The sequence below is a fragment of the Pteropus vampyrus genome, unplaced genomic scaffold (assembly GCF_000151845.1).
Source record: "Pteropus vampyrus isolate Shadow unplaced genomic scaffold, Pvam_2.0 Scaffold97, whole genome shotgun sequence".
NCBI classification, from domain to species: Eukaryota; Metazoa; Chordata; class Mammalia; order Chiroptera; family Pteropodidae; genus Pteropus; species Pteropus vampyrus.
In genome coordinates this window covers 824337-840997 of record NW_011888878.1, presented here as the reverse complement: position 1 = coordinate 840997, position 16661 = coordinate 824337, and the positions used below count along the sequence as shown (strand labels likewise).

At 32.2% G+C, this 16661-nt stretch overlaps 1 pseudogene; it reads left to right on the top strand.

Annotated features, from left to right (window-relative positions):
• The first annotated feature begins 8374 nt into the window (after nt 1–8374).
• On the top strand, nt 8375–8493 carry LOC111742605 (annotated as a pseudogene).
• The last annotated feature ends 8168 nt before the right edge of the window (nt 8494–16661 follow it).

The following is a 16661-nucleotide window of genomic DNA, read 5'->3' as shown; positions in this document are numbered from 1 at the left end:
ATTTCCATGCAAATTGTAAAAAACTAAAATGCACTATATATTAAGTTATTTGCCTAATTTATTTCAAGAATCTCTCTTTATCTGAATACGAGGAGAAAACATTTAAAATTTTAGTATCATTAGTTCCAAATGATCTAGTTTAAATAAACTCTATAATCTGAACTGTTAGTTATGTTATAGAATTTACTTTGTATTAAAGTAAATAATTTAAATCTACTTAATATGTGTTCATCATAGAATACAACTAAAGGGCATTATTCATGTAGCATATAGAGAGAATATTTGAAAAATCAACAATTATTTACTTATTATTATATGCTATGAACTGGCTTAATAATGGTGCTGAATTACACAGGTAAGATTTAGATTTTGCAAAGATAAATAAAATTCAACCTTTAACTTTGATAAGATAGTAAATGGATAAATCAGTGGATGTATCAGAAGAAAGGGCTAACTCTAAAATAATGTAAATAGTGCCAAAATCAATACATGAAATGGAAAGCTCATTGGTTTGATCCAATTCTGAATCAAGTTTCATTTTATATTCCTATCCTACGTGATTCTTTCTGACCCTTCAGAGGCCATTATCTCTGTAACTACTACTTATTGATTCCTAAACAAATCTACTACACGCAAATTAATTCAGAATCTTTTGAAATAAACATCTCCAAACAGAAGCTACTATTTTTTGTTATGACAGACAACAATTAACAAGAAAAGCAAACAAATTTTCTAGCAGCGAGATGATTTAGAATGGTTTGGAGTCATCGGACTTCTGTTCTATTTCCTTCTGCCTTTCAAACATTGTAAATCCTGTAGGCCACACCTGTGATATCTGAGTCAACAATTCTTTGAAGCATTTATGTATCTGGGGCTGCAAAATTACCTGAAAACTATATAAACATTTTCACCAGAGTTAGATGTTTCCTGCAGTTAAAAAAAAAAAAAAAAAAAAAAAAAGCTTCATACAGTAACCACCACCTTAAGGGCACACAACAAAACCTAGGACATTTTGTAATGCAAACATCCATTCAAACCTGAGAGATTTCCAGAGCAGATTTGCAATAGTCTTTTATTATATACAAAGGTCAAAACATAAAGACTTAAAATTGTAATGTTTTTATTCAATTTAGGTGCCATTTGACCACAAATGCTCTGTCTGATGAGAAAATTAAAGAAATAAATCACTATTCTTCCTCTTAATGGTTGTTTTCATTTGCCAGTACTTGGCAATATGACTCAAGTCCCAGATTGAATTTCACTTTTGGGCAACTTCATTTATCATGGTTCCAAAGGCAGGTATCACTGCCATTTGGTTTTGGCACCAAAAAAAATTACCTCTCTAATGTGATTTGTTTTATTTTGTGTGGAGTGGGGAAGGAAATCACAATAGTGTACTCTTCTAGAAAAGGTTCTTCTCTAAAGATTTTTAAATTGATAGTAAAATATTTGACCAGGTATGGCTGGTAACAAAAATGGGGTGTTTCTAAAATTCTTGAATTACTTCCATACTAATATTTCTTATGTATTGTACTTGTCACCACACACCAAATTCATCATTGTGAAAAAGGAAAAAAAAAAAATCAGCTAAAACATTGGAAAGAAAAGTTTATTCTTTCTATTCTGATTTGAAAGTTAATATTTTGGAGGTATTTATTAATCGAAATATATTGAATGCATACTCTATGCAAGGCATTGTGTTATGTGCTAGAAATATTAGAATGAATAAGTTAAAATGCCAGCCCTCACAGTCTGCACTGTACAGAATATTGAGAAGACAAACATAAACAGTTACCACATAATGTAATCAATAATATTGGTGGCTACTGAGAATGAAATGGATTAAATATTAAATAAAATCCTTTTTTCTGTAGCCTCAGGCTTTTGTGTGATTCAGGATGTCTTTGTGGGTCTCCAGGTCGGTATTTATCTCTCATAAACAATAATAGATTCTAGTGAAGACTGGGGACTGAATCTTTGCATTTAGGATAAAGATTCTCTACTTACTTTGTGCTTTGAGACACTAACTTCAAATTTTGGAGCTCAGTTTGTTAGAAATTAGAAGGAAATAGTACCTGCCTCTACTGGGTAGTAGTGAAGATAAAATTAGACAACGTATAAAAAAATGCATTCCAAAAAATAGAGTAGATTGTAAACTGATATACAAATGCTGTTTGTTGTGATTGTTACTAATAAATCCTCTGGGCCAAATAAACTCTTTAATTAAAGAAAAAAATAAGTAAGCCATTTTGAAAGGAAAAAAGGCATAAATCACGTAGAACAGAATTTCCTGTCTGCCCTCCCATGAGAAAACTAATATCTGAGCACAGTTTCAATTTATCCCTAACCATGTAAAGGCAAAGAGGTTTGACCCAATTCAAAATTATGAAATTGAAGAAGCCTCTGTCCCAGGCTTTGTCTTCGTGACTCAGACAAGCTTTTTCATCCTTCCGAATCTCAATCTGTATACCTGGAAAATGGAAATAAGACTATCGTACAGAACCACAGAGTTGTAGAGACACTAAATAAAGTGGAATGTGTAGAAACATGAGGCCCTGTGCCAGGTTCACAGTAGGTACACTGTAAATGTTAATCAGTTCCATCACCAAAACAATAAGGGTCCTGAAATTATCATTAAATTTAATTTCATTAACCTAATACCCTTTCCTATTGATCAGTTTTGCACATCATCTCAATCAGCATTTTGACACTTTTATTTCTCATTATATATAATTTGTTCCCTGTTAAAGAAATTTCAGGCAGCAGCAAGCAGATCATATCTTTGCCAACACAGAAGTTCTACTAGAAAGTCACTTCTCTTAATGCAGTTTCCAGGAGGCTAAGCAATGATAGAGATACTCACATGGGACCCAAGTGCTCATTGGAGGTTAATTTCTAGAATGTAATCATAATGTAAGAGTGACTCTGTTGTCACTGATTTCTTCTAGGACTTGGAATCATGTGTTCTTTGCTTGTTTTCTTTCCCTTCCCCCAAGCAGATCCCATCTCCTAACCTCAGCCCAAAGCATGCTTTCATTTTGTAGCTCAAGACCTTCAGGTTTCTATTTCTGCATTTTAGTATATTTTACAATATGTTCTTTGCTGTGTTGGTTAGGGTTCAGTTGAAGATAACAGAAATTGCTCTAATTAAGTTAAGCAGAAAGAGATTAATCACCAGGTACTGGTGGGAATGTGGAGTGAGCTCCAGGGTAACCCTCCAGGCAACTCTCAGCCCTAAGAATCACACTACATCTTCTGAGAATGGGAAAGAGACAGCAGAAAATAACAACTGTAGAAGCCAGCTGGCTCTACCAACGCCATGCCATGAAATGGATGCCTCACCCCTTGTCTTCTTCCCTTCATAACTCAGACCTTAATCCAAGTCTTGTCATGATGCATGTGATTGGTAGAACTACAACTCATCCAAAAATCTACCCACAAGAGAATCCTGAAAATGCAAGTTTTTGCTTCCCAGCCTCTCAAAACATGAAGAACACTAGATAAGACCTGGAATATATGTAAATTAGACTATTCTAAGTGTTTGCTACAAACATTATAGAATATTTACTATGCATTCTACATTTTTCTACATTTTTCTGGTTTTATAGAGGAGGAATAAAAGAAATTGCCACTAGAATATATCTTTTTTTTAAAATAAAATCGTGCACCTAACAACCATGAACTGAAAGTCAAAGGCCTACAGTATAGGGCTTCCTCTGCTGCTAATTAGTTTTTGGACTTGGGTAAATCCATTCACTTTACAGAATATTAGTTTCCCACATGTACTAAATAGGGAGATTAGACTCAGCATTTGCTGATGAAGTATTATTTTTATAATATGCTAATGTCTACATTATTGTCTCTGGGATAAATAAGTAACTTTTTTATATTTGATTAAAAGTGATACACAGGCTCTTAGTATTTTTACGAAAACAATGTTATTCCAATTAACTCTAATCAGGCTATCTGCAGAGGCAGATAAGAACAAGCAGCGTGTTTTCCCATGCTCAAAATTTTCTTAACTTAATAGCTTAACTAAAGGACTCTTTGAAAAATCTATTATATATTTAGAAGATAAGGTAGCAGAAAATATCCAATCAAAACAACAATAAAAAAAAAAAGAATCCTCCAAAATGAAGGCAGTTTAAGGGGCCTCTGGGATAACATCAAGAGTACCAATATTGGCATAATAGTGGTACCAAAAGGAGAAGAAAAAGAGCAAGGCATTGAAAACCTATTTCAAGAAATAATGACAGAAAACTTTTCTAACCTGGTGAAGGAAATAAGCATAAAAGTCCAGGAAACTCAGAAGTCTCAAACAAGATGAACCCAAAGAGACCCACACCAAGCCACATTATAATTAAAATGCCAAAGTTTAAATACAATGAGAATCTTAAAAGCAGCAAGAGAAAAGCAAGTAGTTACCTACAAGGGAGTTTCCATAAGACTGTCAGCTGATTTCTCTATAGAACCTTTGCAAGCCAGAAGAGATTCACACAAAATATTCAAGGAGATGAAAAATAAGAACCAACAACCAAGATTACTTTACCCAGCAAAGCTATCATTTAGAATCAAATGACAGATAAAGAACTATCCAGACAAGGAAAAGCTAAAGGAGTTCGTCACCACCAAATCAGTATTACAAGAAATGTTAGAGGGATTCCTTTAAGAAGAAGAAAAAAGAAAAAAAGATTAAAATATGAATAATGAAATGGCAATAACTACCTATCTATCAATAATTACTTTAAATGTAAATGGATTAAATGCTTCAATCAAAAGATAGTGACTGAATGGATAAGAAAACAAGATCTTTACATATGCTGCCTACCATAGACTCACTTCAGATCAAAAGAAACACTCAGACTGAAAGTAAAGGGATGGAAAAATATATTTCATGAAAATGGAAATGAAAGCAAAAAAAAAGCTGGGGTAGCAGTACTTATACTGGACAAAATATTTAAAACAAAGGCTATAGCAAGAGACAAAGAAGGGGCCAGTAATCTCACTTCTGGGTATTTATTCAAAGAAACTCAAAACATTGCTTTGAAGGGACATGTGCATCCATGTGTTCATTGCAGCATTATTTACAATGGACAAAACATGGAGGCAATCTGGGTGTCTACCAATAGATAAATGGATAAAGAAGAAGTGGTATGTATATACAATGAACCACAGCCATAAAAAAGAATGAAATCTTGCCATCTGCAAGAACATGGATGGACCTAGAGATTATTGTTCCGAGTGCAGTAAGTCAGACAGAGAAAGACAAATACCATATGATTTCATTTATATGTGGAATCTAGAGAACAACATAAGCAAACAAACAGAAAAAAAGCTCGTAGATACAGAAAGCATTTTGATAGTTGTCAGATTGGGGTGGAGGATGGGTAAAGTGAGACAGGTTGGGGATGGGTAAAATTGTCAAATTGGGGTACGGGATGAGTAGGGGATGGGTAAAGATGGGGAGGAGAATAAGAGGTACAAATTAGTAGTTACAATGTGGTCATCGAGATATAGAGTATAGGATGGGAAATATAGTCAGTAGTATTGTAATAACTATGTATGATGTCAGATGGGTACTGGATTTATCAGGCTGATCACTTGATAAGTTCTGTAAATGTCTAACCACTCTGTTGTACACCTGAAACTAATATAATATTATATGTCAACTATAATTTTTAAAAATAAAAATATAAAATTTTTAAAACCAATGCACCAAAACTCCCTTGATGACCCCGCTTAAGGTACAAAACTCTGATTATTTGAAAGAAAATTGGATTATAGATACAAAAATACCATTCTCAATATATTTATTAGATTTATCTATTACTTTACATTCCTCTCACTATCATTGCAAACAAGAACTCCTGAAAAAGTCCTTCAAGACAATGAAAAACAGTTGAAAGTGAGCAGCTTCCCTTGGCAACATTTTTAGTACTTATGAGGTGTGCAAAATCTTAAAGAGCTTGCTGATGAATCTTTAGAATACTAAGAATACACTAGTTAAATTATCTCAGACCATATTTAGAAGAAAATTTTTAACACTCTCAGTAAACATTCTTTCTCCCATTATTATGAAAAGTATTTACTTAAACTCATAACAGTACTAGTCATGATGTTTTTTGATTTTTAAAAATGAAAAGAGAACCTAATTTTTAACTACCTCTATGCCATTAAGATACCACCCTTTCAAAACCAGTGAAATTATCTTCAGTTTTCAAATTAAAGTATATACATATTTTGAGAGATAATTGTAGTTTCAAACAAATTCGAAGTAATACAGAGAAATCCCATGTGTCCCTCACTCAGTTTCCTCCAACAGTAACTTAACATCTTCAAAACTGCAGTACAATATCACAAGGACATTGACATTGATACAGTCAAGATACAGAACAATTCCATCACAACAAGAATTCTTCTTGTTACTCTTTTGAAGTAGCAATGAGTTCCTCCTTCCACCCTGCCTGTTGTCTGTAGCAGCTGGCAACAAATAATCAGTTCTTTACTTCTATAACTTTGACATTTACAGAATGCTATACAAATGGAATCATACAATATGTAACCTTTTGGTTTTTGGATATCTGTCCAAATTGTTTCTTCCTGATATTCCATGGTATGGATGCACCAGAGTATGTTTTTATCTATTCACTCATTGAAGGATATCTGGACTGGTTCTAATTTAGGGTAATTATGAATAAAGTTGCTATAAACATTTGCATATAGGTTTTTATGTAAACATATCTTCATTTCTCTGAGATAAATGTCAAGGAGTGCCATTGCTAGGTCATATAGTAGTTGCATGTTTAGTTTTTAAGAAACTGTTAAACCCTGCCACAATTAAACTGTCTAACATGATTGTATTCCTATCAACCATGTATATGTCAAGTAAACCAGTTTCTCCACATCCTCACTGACGTTTGGTATTGTCACTATTTTTTATGTTATCCAATCTGATAACTGTATAATGATATCTCATCATGGCTTAAATTTGCAATTCCCTGATGGGTTCACGATATTGAATAACTTTTCATGTGCTTATTTTCTATCTGTATATCCTCTTCAGTGAAGTGTCTCTTCATTTCTTTTGTTTATTTAGATTTGAATGTCCTTTTTATTTTTTACTATTGAGCTTTGAAATTTTGTTTTATATACTAGACAGTGTTTTCTCAGATATGTCCTTTGCAAATATTTTTTCCAAGTATGTAGCCTATCTTTTTATCCTCTTAACAGGGTCTTTCCCAGAGCAAAGGTTTTTAATTTTGATGAGGCTGAGTTTACCAAGTTTTCCTTTTATGGACTGTATTTTGAAGTCAAGTCTAAGAACTATTGGCCTATCCCTAAAACTCAAAGATTATCTCATAATTTTTTCTAAAATTTTTATAATTTTACATTTAAGTTCATAATACACTTTAACTTATGTATATGATATGAGGTTTAGATTAAGGTTCAATTTTTTATTTTTATTCTTTTTGTCTCTGGATATCTAATTGCTCCAGCAGCATTTGTTGAAAAACTATCTTTTCTTCATTTAATTAGTTTTGCAACTTTGTCAAATATCTTCTGTGTATTTTTGTGCGGGTCTATTTCTAGGTTATCTATTTTATTTCCAATAATCTATCCTGCCAGTATTACACAGTCTTGATTATTAAACCAATGCATTAAGATTCCTCCCACTTTTTTCTTATTTCAAAGAAAACTGTTGAAGTCCTTTTCAATTACATATAAATTTTAGAATAATTTTGTTTCTATCTAGAGAAAAAATTGATGTTTTGATGGGAATTGTATTATTTCTGTATATCAATTTGGGGAGAATTGATATCTCTACTATGTTAAGACTTCTAATCCATGAACATTTATTTGGAACATTTTTATTTCTTTCATTACGTCATAATTTTAAGCCTAAAAATCTTATATATTTTTTTGATTTATACCTAAGTATTTTATTTTTGAGTGATTATGAATTATATTATAGTTTTAATTTTTATGTCTACATTTTTATTGATAACATAAAAGTTTTTTAAATTATAATATTGATCTTATATCCTGTTATCTTACTGTACTCACTTACTAGTTCCAGCAATTTTTAGGGATTTTTGTTTATTGCTTGGTTTGGCTTTGGTTTGGTTTTGTAGATTCCTTAGGTTTTCTATGTGAACAATTATGTCATCTGCAAACAGAAATATTTCTTCTCTTCCAATCTCTATGCCTTTTCTTTTTCTTTCCCTATTGCTCTGGCTCGTGCTTTCAGTACAATGTAGAAAAAGAGAGGCATAAGTGGAAGAAAAAACATTTGAACAAAAGACATTTTTTAACCTTTTGATGTGAGTATTGCAACAAATTGAATTTAGAAGTAGTATAAGAATCTAGCTGCCTCATCTGCGGGCATGCTACCCTGAACAAGCCTGATACCGTCTGATCTCGGAAGCTAAGCAGAGTTGGGCCTGATTAGTACTTGAATGGGAGACCACCTAGGAAGACCAGGTACTGTAGGTGTGAAAAATAAAAAGAAAATGAGGGCTTGTAATTGGACAAGGTACTTGCAATCTGTGAGGTCAACCAAGGTTTGCCTCACCTAAAAAAAAATGTATCTAGCTTCTTTCTATTAAGTTAGACATTAAAAAGATTTGTAAAATTGTAAAACATACTACTCTTTCATTTTCACTTTTTGTGTTGGAAATTATAGTAATTATTTATAAAAACCAGCTGTGTTATTTTTAAATTTATTAATAAATAAATATTTTAAATTTTTTCAATTTTAATTTCTGATGTGGTAAATATCTACAATATAACCCAAAAAACACAAAACTCTTTGGGGTTCTCAATTTTAAAAGTGTCAAGTGGTTCTAAAAAGTTTGAGAACCGTTGCTATAAGCTCACAGAAATCTTTAAATTTTATTAGAGGTATTTAATTCCTAGTATTCATCCTGCATAATAGGAATGTTACTGGAGACACGATTTCTGTAAATATGTGTATGAGTCGCAATTACAGACTTTTTACATGCTTTTTGTTAAATTTTTAAAAGATCTGTGATGTTAACTATGAATAGTCTCTTTCAGCTAATAAAAGACAATACAACCAAAATAAAAATTCTCTTTTGGAAACTTTTCATAATTAAACATACATTCAACAAATATTGAATGATTGTTTTATGCATTGGGTTTACAATGGTAAGGAAAACAGAAATATTTGCTTTCAGAATCTTGTCTTCTAGTTGCAAGAAAAGGAAAATAAGCAGATAATAATATACAATGTATTCTGTAGGGTAGAGAGGCATGGAAATGTAGCCAGTTCAGGCCTCTCTTGCACCAAGGCTAAGAAGTCCTGGCATAAAAGACACTTCTGATAGATTACAAATATTAATGAGAACTCGTAGTTTATCACTGATGAAAGTTCTTTACTTCACTTTTCCTTAACCCTTCTTCCTTTGCTTTGCCTTGCATAGAACGCTTACCAAGCTTGAGATATTAATGTCAAGGTTTCTTCTTAAAAGTACTAAAATCTGTACTACTGTGCTAGAGCATGTCACTGACCTCTACTCTTAGGGGAGTTAAAAAAAAAAAAAAAGATTCATTTATATCAGGAAGTTATCCATCAACTTTTCCTTACCCTCTGACTGTTTTAATGATGATACAACAAACAGCCCTACATTTTTCTGTAAATAAAAATAGCAATCTTATGAAGAATGTGTTTCCTGCTGACTGTGAGAAACAGTGTCCTAGGTGGTATGCTGGCTTTAGTTTGTTTCCATTTAGCTTTGTCTTGCATACAGAAAGATGCTGGAAATCACTCAAGCTGCAGCCAAACAGGGCCAATGTCACAGCTCATGGAACTCCCGTAAAAATAAGCAATGTGGCAATCCAGAGCATGCAGAAGGCTTCTTGGTTTAACAAGCAACTGCCTTAAAATATCCCATCAAGTTGTGTGTATGTGTGTGTTTTAATTTTTGTGCATTTGTTAATATAATCATTCTTTTCTTTTTCATTTCTGGAATAGCCTCAGGAATAACACATGTTATTTCTTCCACTGATGAACTTGTCTGGTGGATGAGTCTTACGCTTATAACACTTCTCTCCTCTGAGAAACCATCACTAAGCACTTGAATGTGCTTAATTGTGTAAGTGAGAAAATTTAAAGTGATTTAATTTGGTACAATTTATGCATTAAAGAGAATGTTGTCAAAAGTTACTTTTAACTGGTCATTTTCCTTACCTTCTACAACTAAAGCAGCCTTTCTCTTACCTTTCATATGTTCTCCTTTCCCCCAGAACAGAACTTTGGCAATGACTTCTTGCCTAACTAAATTTTCTCTTATATTTATTTTTCAATTATTTGGAACTCGGATATTTGTCCTAATATATGTAGCTATGACATACATTAAGTGATTATGGTTCCATGGTAATAAAGCTTGTTTTTTTTTTTTCTATTGATAAAGTTTCACTTCAATAACTACTATTTCAAAAATGATCTGAAGTTATGTCCACATCCTATTACTCATCATTCATGTAACACATTTATTGAACCCTACTCTGTGTCAGCCACTAGGCAATATTCTGGACTTGTTTACATAGTTTTTAATTAATTCTCTAGTCATAATTTTCTTATTATACCCTAAAGGTCTCTAAAATTTGTCCTACTGTGGTAAAGGGGAAAAATTCAGACAGCCTAAATTCTAAGTTTATCCCTGTTGTTGTTCTCACTTTTATATTTATTAGACTTTCATGTAAGATTTTATTTAAAAAAGAGTTGTAAAACTGACAGAAACCTCTTCCTCTGCCATAAACTAGCAAGGCAAAAAGATACTTTTCTGAAATCAACCTATATTTATTCAACATCAGGCAATATGTTCGGTGATAAATTGGTAAACCAAAGAATTCACTTAAATAGAATTGACCTAAATTAGAGATTCTCAAACTTTTTCGTTTCAGAAACTCTTTAAACCCTTAAAAATTCCTACAGATCTCAAAGAGTTTTTTTATACAAGGGTCATAGCTATCAATATTTTTCATATGAGTTGTTTTAATTTCTGAGAAAATTTTAAAATATTTAATAATTTGTTTTTAAAATAATATTGCATTGCATGTTAACAATCAAACCATTTCTATAAAAAATAACTATTTTTAAAAATTAGTGAGTGGCATTATTTTCCACTTTGCAAATCTCTACAATGTGTCACATAACGGAAGACTGTTGGATTTCTAAGTCTGTTACTACGGTTTCTAAATCTGTTACTACATCACATGTCATGTAATCTCTGGAAAATTACACTACATGTTCATGAGAAATAAGAGTAAAAATGGCAAATAACATCTTAATATAATTTTGAACAAAATTTTTATTCTGTGGACCCACTGAAAATGTTTCAAAGCACTCCTGGGAGTGCCTAACCACATTTTAAGACCCACTGACCTAAGAGTTATTTTAGAAAATTATTAATCCACTTAATGTTATAGAAAACAATATATAATGAGCAATAACTTAAAGAACAATTTTTTTTCATAAATGTAAAAGCACAGGTATATAAACTCTCAAACTAAGACTATTTTACTTGCAGATGACAATTTTCTGCATAGAAAATTCTAAGGAATCTACAAAAAACTCCTAGACTTATGAAGTTAATTCAGTAAGGTTTCAAGATACTAGATTAACACACAAAAAATAGAACACATATTTCTAACAATATATAGAAACCAAAATTTAAAACAAAATATTATTTACATTTATTCCAAAGAAAACAAAATATTTTGGTATGAAACTAACAAAACATGTACAGGATCTGTTTGCTTAATACAAAATGCCAATGAAAGAAAACAAAGACCTACATAAATAGAAACATATTGTGTTCATGGGTTTAAAGATACAACATAATAAATGTGTTAATCTCCTGAAATTGATCTATAGGTTTAATGCAATTCCTTTCAAAATTGTAGCAAATTTTTTATAGACATAGATAATCTTGTTTTAAAAAATGTATGTAAAGGCAAAGGGCCTATGATTGCTAAAACAATTTTTAAATGAAAGAATAAAATAAGAAAAATTATTCTGTCCAATGATAAGCCTGACTATAGAGTTCCATTGCTCAAGACTGTGTGATATGGGTGGAAGAATAGATCAATGGAACAGAATTGAGAACCTAGAAGTAGTTCCACATAAATATGTCTAAGAGATGTTGACAAAGATGAAAACCAATTCAATAAAAAAAGTATAGACTTTTCAACAAATGGTGTTGGAACAATTAAAAATCCATTGGCAGGAAGAAGAGAAAAAAAGAATCGTAGCTTAAACCTCACACTTTATACAAAAATTAACTCAAAATGGATTATGGACTTAGATGTAAAACATAAGACTTTTAGAAAACAACAAAGGAGAAAATCTTTGGAAATTGAAAGCAGGCAAAGAGTTCTTAGACTTGACACCAAAAGCACAGTCAAAACAGGAAAAATTGATAAACTGGACTTCAAATTAAAAAGTGTGTTCTGCGAAAGACCTGGTTCGGAGGGTACTTAGAGGAGCTACAAAGTGAGAGAAAACTTATCTGACAAAGGACTTGTCTCTAGAATATATAAAGAACCCTCAAAATCAATATTAAAAAAAAATCAACTAAAAAATTTTTCATGGACAAAATACATGAAGACACATTTCACCAAAGAGGATATACTGGTGGCAAATAAACACTTAAAAAGATACATTATTAGTTATAAGGGAAATGCAAATCTAAGCCACAGTGAGATATCACTACATAACTATTAGAACTGCTAAAATAAAAATTAAAAAATAGGGACAATACTAAATGCTGGTGAGGATGCAGAGAAACTAGATTACTTATACATTGCTGGTGGGAATATAAAATGGTGCGGCCACTCTGAAAAATAGTTTGGAAAATTTTTTCTCTCAAGCTAAACATGCAATTACTGTGCAATCTAGCAATTATACTCTTGGACGTTTAGTCCATAAAAATGGAAAATTGTGTTTATACAAAAACCCATAGTTGGATGTTGAAAGCAGCTTTATTTGTTATAGCCAAATATTAGAAACAACCTATATAGCCTTCAATGGGTAAATGGCTAAATAGTCCATGGTATCGCTACTTTTTCATACCACAGATTGGTACTCAACAATTTAAAAATAAAAAAAAAAAAGGATCATTAAAATACTAACAACTTGAATCGATCTCAAGAGAATTACACTGGATGAAAAAGGATGAAAAAGGTAATCTCACAAAGTTACATACTGTATAATTTTGTTTATATCATTCTCGAATAAGGTAACTATAGTCATGTACGATGGATTGGTTGCCAAGTGTTAGAGGTGGGGAGGAGGGGAAGAGACATTTTTACAAATGGTAGCAGGAGCAAGTCTTGTGGTAATGGAATAATTTTGTATCTCAGTTGTAGTGGAGGTTACATAAATCTACACAAGTGATAAAATTGCATAGAACTAAACACACACATGCACACGAATGAATGTGTGTCAAACTGATGAAATGTGAATAAGTTCTGTGGACCATATCAATGTTAATTCCCTCATTTTATTACCATACTATTGTTATGTAAGATGTTATCATTGGAGGAAATTAGGTGAAAGGTACATGAGACCTCCTGTACAATTTTGCCACTTCCTGTGAATCTATAATTATTTCAAAATAGAAAGTTAAAAAAAAAATACCAAGCCCAATATATTGTCTCAAAGTAGAGACCATATAAATATACATCTGAAGAAAGAGATCTCAGAGTTTGAGTAGCTGAGTAAACGGGTCATGTCACTGTTTTGCGAGCCTCTATGGTATAGAGTCCATTGGAACAAGGCAGGGATAAAACACTGATACATGAAGCACCAGCATGGTGGGACTTAATAAGCTCATAACTGGAACATGAGCATGTGACAGGTTACTTGGTTCAGTTCCTTTGTCAGCTATTGTCTCAGTCTACTAAAAGCTATTTTCTCTACCTCTAAAAAAAGTCTGGCTAATTTTACACTGACCCAGTCACACAATTATGCGTTCATAGTTTCTAGGTCAAATTCTGATGTCACTACTTAATGATCAGAACAACGAATGTTTTTAAATCCAAAGGTCTATTATTCTTTAAAGTTCATTGTTCAAATGGTCATTACAATGATAACTTAAAACATTAAAGACTAATTGTATAAAAATGATAACATATGAAAGACAACATTCGATTAATTTAAATAAAATAAATATTATTTTAGAAACTATTACCAGGCCAGTCAGTTTACATTAATATAAGCCTGGATTCTCAGACTGGTAAACTCCTATTTTCAGCATTATACAAGATGTGTTGTATGCCATCACTCCTCAGAAGTAGCTGGCTGGGACATGCATTTGAGAAAAAAATACATTAAAGATCTGTTTTGTCTAAAAGAGTTGACATCTAGGAATTAAGCTATTAGTAATCTTCTTTTCTTTCTACCAAAGGAGTGTAGAAATGCCAAAATGTCAGGAACTGTTCAACAAAATGATGATGTTTACTTTAAGAGGACAAAATTAAATTTATCCATGTGTCTTCTTATTCTTTGACTGGTATGACAATTTTTAGTCTCTTCTGCAATTTTAATGAAGCTTTCCTTTAGAAAGAACTACTAACGCTAGTCCACACCAGCTTGCAAAAAGTTTCTGAGAAGTGTTTTCTTTAGTGCTATATAAAGTCTGTTTACATGTCAGTTTACATGTTTACATATTTACATGTCAGTAGACATGTCTGCATTCATATACAAACATACAGGTAGAGAAAATATACCACCTTTAAACATAATTGTAAGTTTTGAGTCTGCAAAAGGCCACACTCTGGCTAATAATATTAAGTTATAATTAATAAAAAGACGCTTGTTGCATAACGCCTTGGTCTGAGTCCGCCACCACCAGCCACTGTGGTAGAGGGTGCATTTAGAATCACTGTTTCTTCCATCAACTTTAGCAAGAGGGTTTGGACTTTTTGACTCTCTCTGTTCTGATTTTGAATACAGTTCATGCCAACTAATTAATCCCAACATATTGATCCTGCAAACACTATAATGTAGCAATAAAGCACATTTCTCTCAAAATCAATTCAGTCAACCAAAGCATGTATGAACATAGCTAAGAATATACTAGGTACTAGAGTAGAGACAAAGAAATGAAAGACCCCTACCCTAAAAAGTTTAAACTTCTTTGAATAGATTATATAAAATAAGGAACTCCTAAGTCTTGGAGTATGAATAGTTTGCTGCTTATGCCAAAGGGCTTGGATTGACTTTTACCCCAGGTTTATTGTCATGGTTACTCCTAAAGTAGGGCCAGATAAATATTAGAAAACAGATAAATATTAGAAAAAAATTCTTTGGTTTTATTTTACCAAAACTAAAAGTTAGTTTATATTTGGGGTAATATGCACAACTGTTTTAAAAATTAAATCAAGATTATATCTCAGAAACTTCATACATTTTGTTATCACGTGTCAATGAAGTTCATCTGTATCTGCCAGATGAATTTATATGTGCCCAATGCTGGTTACTTCCTTTGTCACTTCTAATGCAAAACCTCTTTCAACATAAATAAAATGTGATTAGACAAAGTCTCCCTACAGTACTTGGAGGTGAGAGTAAATGCACAATGAGCGAAATAAATGTAGCAGAACATGAGCTTCAAATTCTTAATGGTTGCTTGGCAGTAAAATATGTGTATGCAATAATAATGACACTGTATTACCCTCAAGAGCAATGAGATTCCTATTCACAGAAAAAAGAAATGCATTACAATGCCAAGAAACCATTCCTAGCAGTCTTGATAAGGCCCCTACTCCTTTTCCATAAATCAATCAGGCAGGGCAGGAAGGATTGTCCCCTGTCCCCCACATCTGATGCTGAGGTCCCAGGGTGGGGCCTAGATGCAGTGTTGGCTCCACCAGCAGCAGCAGCAGCAGCAGCAGCAGCAGCAGCAGCAGCAGCAGCCTCAGCAGCAGCAGCATTTTCTTTTGGAATTATGGCATAACTCACCATGAAGTATTTGAGTTAAACAGACAGGAAATATTTGGTTTGGTAATGTAATCATATATTTATTCATAAGATACATGATTCTTATATTATTTTATAATTTGAATTCATCAATAAATGGTATAACATTCTATTAAAATGCACCATTTTTCTCTTTTTTAACTGAGGTTTCTTTTTCTTACAAAAATATAAAGGGAAAAAGGAAGTAAACTTGTCTTTAATGATGATGAAGCATTTATAATCTTATTCCGAACTTTTATCAGGAAATCGTTCAATGGGCTTCATTCTCAGTGTTGACAATGTGAATTTGGAAGTCATAAGACCAATTTATGATTTCATAAAATAAAATCATTTAATTATGTACAAAGGATTTAAATTTCACTATGATTGAATTTTCAGTATTTCCAAATATTTCCAGAGAAAGGAAATTAACCAATAAAGAATCTGAAATTAATATCATATTTGCTGCTATTCCCTGAACACTAAAAACTAGACTTTTTTCCTCTAAATCTTCTAGAATGAACATAAATAACAACAGGAAAAAAAGAAAACTTTAACAAAAAAACAGAGTGCTTGTTTCCATAAAAAATTCAATGTGACCATTAGTTCAAAGTAGTTTTAAATGATCACTTCGCTATATAAGGAAATAAAAAAGAATATGTCCCATAATATGCCA